Source organism: Myotis davidii, unplaced genomic scaffold (genome assembly GCF_000327345.1).
Source record: "Myotis davidii unplaced genomic scaffold, ASM32734v1 scaffold492, whole genome shotgun sequence".
In the NCBI taxonomy this organism is placed as follows: Eukaryota; Metazoa; Chordata; class Mammalia; order Chiroptera; family Vespertilionidae; genus Myotis; species Myotis davidii.
Genome location: NW_006284473.1, coordinates 1,047,338 through 1,055,287, shown reverse-complemented (window position 1 = coordinate 1,055,287; position 7,950 = coordinate 1,047,338). Strand labels below are relative to the sequence as shown.

Below are 7,950 nucleotides of genomic sequence, written 5' to 3'. Positions count from 1 at the left end.
CTGTCCAAGCCTGACACCTCTGGCGGAGGCGTCAGGCCTGGGCAAGGGGCCGATCCTGCGATTGGAGGGTGATGGGGGTCAACGCCTGAGGGCTCCCAGTATGTGAGAGGGGGCAGGCTGGGCTGAGGGACACTCCCCCCCACACACACCCAGTGCACCAATTTCGTGCACCGGGCCCCTAGTTATTTAAATAAGAGGACAGAGTTTACAATTGGATAAACACTGGAAAAGAAGAAAAGAAAACCCCATTGCACTGGGCTGAGAGTCTCCCATGTGTTACATGTCACCTGCAGTTCCAGGGCCTTTAGCCCAAGTCCATGTGGGCACACAAACCTTGGGCTGTGCCCACACCTCCAGGGCAATGGCACCTATTCCCCCACTTTGCTGTGGTCTACAGATGTCTCTCAACCAACTCTACACCAGAGGTACATCCTGAAGTGGACCATGTGGGGAAAGAAGAATATTAACTTGTCAGAATCTGTGCAAACTGGACCTCTTGGCTATGGCCAGGGAATAGCAGGATTATTGCCTGGGAGGGGAAAGCCCTCTTTTGAACTCTACTACTGATTGCAAGTTATAGAATCAACATCCTGCCTGGCCAGTGTGAATCAATGGTTGAGCATCCACCTATGAACCATGAGGTTAAGGTTTGATTCCCTTTTAGGGCACTGGGCTCAATACCCAATAGGATTCTCTCATCTCTCATCATTGATGTTTCTATCTCTCTCTCCCTCTCCCTTCTTTTCTGAAATTAAAAAATATATATACTTTTAAAAAAAAAGATAGAATCAACATCGCATAGAAGAAACAAAACAACTAGCATTTCAGCATCTGCACCTGCTTGGGCTACTAAAGAGCACATGTATTATTCCAGAAAACATGGTGAGCTGTGGGAATAGAGAACAAATGTTGCCCCACAATGCCTGGAGGTGAAGAACTTCCAGACTACCAGAAGAATCTCAGTTCTGATGAGACCACCACAAATGCAATGATAGAAGGTATTGTGGCACTGCAGAAACTACAGAGAATCTATGGGGAAAAACAAACTTCTTAATTCTTTTGGATTTTTTGATGGGAAAGTGTTTTTATCACGATCGCTAAATGAGAACATTAGGAAGAATAATTGAAGACAGTTTTGTATTGATACATGTAACAGAGTAACATTCTTGTTTGTAGTAAACTTGTTTTCCCTTATCCATTTGTTGTTTGCAAATTAAGGGCTAAATTCACCTCTCTCCTGAACATGAGGGGAGATAGATAAGAAAAACAATTGGTAATTATAATAAAATACATACTATGACATATTTTCATACAGTAAAACCTATCACAAATTAAAGATAAAGGCAAATCAAAATATTATAAAAATCTATAATCTACAACCTTCAGACGACACACTCTATACCTAACCTTGGGTGCGCTAAATATCCCACTCCTACATCCCTTCCTCTGACAATGCTGGCTGGATACAATCAGAGGAACTAAAAAGTTAGAAATAGAAACTTCCCATGCCCTGAAAGCTGAGAAAAGAAAACTGTGATATGTACTTCACAGGTCAGGCTTCTTTTCTCTAACTTGAATACAATTTGGTCATAATAACTAGCATGTCTGTAGCTCCTACTGCATACAAGGAGCTTTTATATAGGTGATCTCCATGAAACTGTGTCATTCCACTCCAAGCAGCTTCTAGAAATGGGGAAATGTATGTTCTGCTATATTAAATAAGGCTCTTCTTTATTGATAGGTTAGTAAAAGCCTGTCACAGGCCTGGAGTACCAGAAGCAGACCCTGAGATACACTTACAGGGTTTTACTTCTTTACGACAGGGTTTAGGTTAAAATGTAAATCCCTGGGATTAGGTAATACTTTAATTGTAGTTAGAGTCATTTACACTTCAGTGTGAATAAAAGTTGCCAGAGGAGGGACGTGAAGGGATTAAAAAATAAAATAAATAAAATAAAATAAAATAAAATAAATGCAGAGCTTTTTGCTTTTTTTGTTTGTTTGTTAATCCTCACCCAAGGATATTTTTTCCATTGATTTTTAGAGAGAGTGTAAGCAAGGGAGGGTGGAAGAAGCAAATATCAGTGTGAGAGAGACACATGGACTGGTTGCCTCCCACAGCTCCAACTGGAACCAGGAATCAACTCAGGTTCATGCCCTTGAACAGGAACTGAACCTGTGACCTTTCCGTGCATGGGCCAATGCTCTAACCACTGAGAGCACTGGCCAGGGCAGAACAGAGCTTTCTGAAGGCACATGTCACCTCTTCACTGACTTGCTTTAGGCTGGCCTTGACTGCAGCCGGGTGGTCTTTCCCTGCATTCACCCGTGGGCAGCAGGTCCAAACCCCTTTCAGATGTAGGAGCTCAAACACATTGCAACCTTCAATAGTTCTTTCAATAAGCACGATGCATAGGTTAGGCTGCTGTTGCCGCCCCCTCAGTCTGGGGAATCACTGAACATCATTAGATTCAGGAGAATGACTTAGTAAACCATAATGTCAGAGAATGCTGTCCACAGCTGCATGGCCTGGTCACAACTCCACAAGTCCTCAGTTATGAGTCATGATGGGAGTAAGTCACAAACTTAACAAGTTCTACAATGATCTGGAGCCTATGAATTGTGAGATGGGAGTTTGTCAACAATTAGCTGCGTAACTAAGGCTTTGGTTTAATAAATGTTTTTTAAAAAGAGGCAAGAGATATGCATAATCAAATCAAAGTGGGAAATTCTGCTTTAGAACAAAATAATTTTTTTTTTCATTTTAGGACTCTTCAGGGACTAAAGATGTTAAGATGCACTGTCACTCTCCAGTAAGAGAAATAGAGTTCCCTGTTTCCCAAACTTATTTTATCTTCAAACCCTGTTTTAAAATCTCATTTTTCAGAACTAGTATTCTGCTGAACTTAGGAATTTCAAGACTAAAAGACTTCCAAAGCCTTTTTAAAATCATATTTATTTTAATTTTTTAATTCTTTATTGTTGAAAGTATTACACCTCCTTTTTCCCCCACTGACCTCTCCCCAGCTGCTCCCACCCCCCAGCACATGCCCTCACCCCCCTATTGTTAGTGTCTGTTGGTCATGCTCATATGCATGCATAAAAGTCCTTTGGTTGATCTCTTCTCCCACCTTGCCCTCTCCCCTGACTTCCCTCTGAGATTTGATAGTCTGTTTGATGCTTCTATGTCCCTGAACCTATTTTTGTTCATCAGTTTATGTTGTTCATTATATTCCACAAATGAGTAAGATCATGTGATATTTGTCTTTCTTCTACTGGCTTATTTTGCTTCCAGGTCCTCCAGGTCCATCCATGCTGTTGCAAATTCCATTTTTTATTTTTTGAGGAAACTCTATACTATTTCCACAATGGCAGCACCAGTCTGCATTCCCACCCGCAGTGTACTAGGGTCCCTTTCCTCCACATCCTCGCCAGCACTTGTCATTTGTTGATTTGTTGATGATAGCCATTCTGACAGGTTTGAGATGGTACCTCATTGTCATTTTGATTTGCATGTCGCAGATGACTAGTGACTTTGAGCATGTTTGCATATGTCTCTTGGCCTTCTGTATTGTCCACTTTCCAAAAATGTCTATTTAGGTCCTTTCCCATTTTTTTTTTATTTGATGGCTTATCTTCCTTTTTTTTTAATATGAGTTTCCTATAAATTTTGGATATTTAAACTTTATTGGAAGTAACATTGGCAAATATGTTTTCCCATGCAGTAGACTCTCTTATCCAAAGCCTTTCCAAGCAGTAATATTCTGAAATTTTACCCTAGGAGTCTCTTTTCCTTCCCTCTAATCCACAGAAGGACCTCCACTTAAGATTCTACACATCCAAGCTCTTTGAAAAATTCAAAATACCAAATAATTGTTATACTAACTCAGGGCCAGGCCTGGGGGAGATGGAACACATCCTTCTGTCATTACACTTTCTTTCAAGAAACCCTGAGAGGCTGCAGAACAGACAGTTTCTGCTAGAAAATCTCTGGGCAGGCTGACCTTTGAGCCTGTTATATACATGTACTTGATGACACGCTTAGAAAATAAATTCTAGAATTCTGGCACCATTGTGTTTAAGAAAAGAATAAAATCCTTTGTTTTGTGTTGATGGTGTTGTAACTAATTAAGGGGGAAATTAGCTTCCAGTTTACATGAAAAGACAAGACCTGATTCCACTGACATCTTCGCTGATGGTCTGCTGCCTATGTGGTGTTCAGCTCAGCCTCTGCTGACTGGGAATCATTAGCTAAGGGTTACAAATATGTAACCAATGCTTTTTCCAGATACTGCGCTGCAAACCGAGTACCACGGTGTCTGTCCCCTGCCTCGAAGGCCTGGGTCTGAGCCACTCATGATGCTCTCCCCAGCTCAGCCCAAAGCCTGGGATTTTCATTAGATGGATGTCCTCATATCCAACTGAGTGTTACTACACTAGAAATGTTCCTTTCTTCATGGGGAGGCGGAAAGGGAGATGAATATGCTAATAAACTGCTACCTTTTAATTTCTTAATTTTAATATTCAATAGACAATTTCTTGTTCTACTTTTGTTTTCCTGAGGCTAAATCGATAAGTGGCTTTGGGAATTGGATAGATATTGCAAAAGCTTGTTCTCTTAATGGGCATTTGTCACGTTCTGTGATTTGAGAGGCTTATCATAGCAATATTAACCAGAAAAGCCTCAGGACTATTGATGTCTTGTGGGGCCCAGGATAATGGAATGTCACTGCAGACATCAAAGGTCTGAATGAACATAAAGAGCCACTCTCAGCCCAAGAGCGCAGTCTGATTTCACTGCGCCCGGTGCAAGGCTATGGGCAGGCTCAAAGCCAGGCTGAGCAGGGGAGCCTCCCACCATGAGGGACACCCTCCCTGGAACTCTCCACTTTGCCCTGAGAGACTCTCCTTTAGGTCAGAGAGCAGTAGCAGACTCACTGTCCCTAGACGGCTGCTGTTAAAATCTACAACTATTCCTTACCTCACCTTTACCTATCAGATTAAACCATTTCCATGAAAGAACTGAGAAAATGAGTCCATGTCTAAGGAACATGATTGTGGAGAGTGCAATGGGGTCTTGACAGGACCCAGGCAGCAGAGAATGCAGGGACAAGGGCTGCTTGGGGACATTAGTATTCCACAAGACATGGCCAGCCAGAGCGGGAGAGGAGGAGTTAGAGAAGTGTGTCAAGATGAGGAGGAAACTGGTCTTGCAAGGCCATAAAAACTGAACAATGCACTGCCGGGGAGGGGGGTCATTATCACTGGCCCCAGGAAGATCATCTGATATGACCTGGGAACCCCAACACCTGGGGGCCTTCCTGTAAGCCCAGAAGGGGGCGGAACCATATCTGCAAGACAAAGACCCCATAGATTATAAAAAGCAAAGCCTCTGTATGTTACTCTCTGATTTGGAAATTACTTCCCAGAGTCCACTAGTCACTAGTGTTAATAAATGGGCCTCTCTCTTTCTCTAGAAAGCGTGCTTGGTTTTTCTTGCTCTTCTGTAACAAAGAAAGAATTTTAAAGAAAGCTTGGAGGAATAATGGAAGAGTGACGGTGACCAGCCAGCTTCCCAAACAGCTGACAGGAGCTCCCCAGAGAAATGTGCATGCTCTTCCGCAAACCCTGCCCAGGCCTTCATACATGCTCTCATAGGAGCTTTTTCCAGGCAAATGAGAAGTTATCCACACTCTCAAAGAAGGAAAAGAAAGAAAACAGTGAACCTAAATCACTTCAGCTTTGTAATACTTCCTGGTATCCTGGAGACAACTACAGCGAGACTGTAGAGTGACACGTTAGGACACAAAACAAGTCTCAATAAATTTAAGAAGACTGAAATCATATCAAGCATCTTCTCCTACCATAATGCTATGAAACTTGAAATCGATTGCAAAATAAAACTGAAATACATGTTTTCTCAGCCATCAGAGGTCCCATACACTAGAGCTTCAGTCAGTTCAATTCAAGTGGAAATTCAGGCCCCAGGTATGGTGACTTAGCTTGTCCCAAAAAAGAGAGGAAGGGGCATATGAACAGGACCAATCTTCTACATTTAGCTAAGAGAGAGGAAGGAAGAATAAACTGAGCTCAGTAGCCTTGTTTTCTTCCTGTTGAGGCTACCTTCTCAAATATTGTCCACTTACTAGTACACTCAGTAGTGAGAACTCCAAACGTTAGTGGTTCTGAAGTATTGCCACAAACTTTATTCTTGAAGAGCCAAGAGTAGCAAAAAACCTAACTACAAGTTTTCTTTTTCTTTCTTTTATTTATTTATTTTTTATTATTTATTTATTTATTTTTTTTTTTTGACGGAACCTTGAACTCCCTTCACAGGAAATGTCTATGGGCAAACAAGGTAAAGTAGACTTGAGGATAGGAGTTAAAAAAAAAAATCAGATTTCTCTACACCCAGGATATTCCACTTGAACTGCGGTGAAATTTCAATAAATAAACACATAAAATAAAATAAGTCTTTTTTTCTTAGACTGACAGATACTTTGAAAGAACCCAAATGCATTACCTTAGGGGGAAACCCAAGAGCTACTTAAATAAGCCTCATTTTGCCCGGCTAGTGTTGCCCCATGATTGACCATTGACCTATGAACCAGGAGGTCATAGTTTGATTCCGTCAGGACACATGCCCAAGTTGCAGCCTCTATCACCAACAGGAGGTGGGCAGGAGGCGGCCAATCAGTGATTCTCTTTCATCATGGATTTTTCTGTCTCTCTCCCTCTCCCATCCTCTCTGAAATCAATAAAAATATATTTTAAAAAATAAGCCTTATTTTAATGAACCACAGCATAGCTGATTGCTGATGCCCCCTCAGAACTACATGTTTATACTCCTGTCTGCTAGTAGAATAGGTGGCCAACTCTTGTTTTGCTTTATCCAAGTGGAATGCACTTCTTTAGGAGCACCGTGTATCTCAGATCTGGGTCTGGATTGCACCCAAGGAATGTAAGACCAGAGAGTGCCTGAAGTTACTAGATAATGGCCAACAGGCAATGAAGCTTTTGATTCTGTAAAGTAAAGAATTGCACTAGATGATCTCTAAAAGTCTTCATGTTTGAGCATTCTGTGATTCTATGATTCTACCCCACATTCCATATTCATCGACAAACAAGGAAAATCTGATCTCAACTGGTGGTTTTTGAAACTTCACAAGTCCATAAAGCAGCAACAAAATGTGGTCATAGCAGACATATCTAACTTGTGTGTTTTTCACCATTGCTCAGACCTTCCCAAATGCCAAACTGGGGCTAGGGTTCAAGAGCCTTTGGAAGAAATCACAGGCAGGTTTTGGCTATTGAGTTTGTGCTGTATTAACCTATGAGAAAAACAGTAAAGATTCTGAGACATTTTTAACACGTGACTATAATCCTGAGGGCTACAATCAGATCTACACAGGAAAACTCTCTGAAGAGAGAAGTCCTTGAGTGAAGAGCTTAGAAAGAGAACTCAGAATGATCCTTCTGGAAGTTTCATCCAGCTCTTATCAGTGATATTTTTGGCTAAGGCTTGCCATATGTTAGGAAAATGAAAGAAGCTTATTTCTTCAAAAATAAGATGTATTTGGATAATAAAAACAGAGATGCTACACACCTACTTTTTAAATTAAGTTTTAATTTACATCTAGAAGGTTCACCCTTTGCAGTGGACAGTTCTGTGAGTTGACAAACATATTTAATCATGGGTAACTATTGCCACAATCAAGTTACAGAATAGTTCCATCATCTAAAACAGTTTTCCCAAGCCCCTTTTTCGTCAATCCTTCCTTCCCTGGCCAACCACTGGCAACTGCCTATCTTCTCTCTCTTTATGAGTTTTTGCCTTTGAAAGAATTTCATCTGCATGGAATTCCATAGTAGTCAACCTTTTGAGCTTGGTTTCTTTTACTAGCACAATACATCTGAGATTCACCATGTTTTTACATACTATATAATAAA

General features: G+C 41.1%; 1 pseudogene; it reads left to right on the top strand.

The window, feature by feature from the left end:
• Nucleotides 1-919: 919 nt before the first annotated feature.
• LOC102774622 overlaps nt 920-7,950 on the top strand; it is a 45,563-nt pseudogene continuing 38,532 nt past the window's right edge.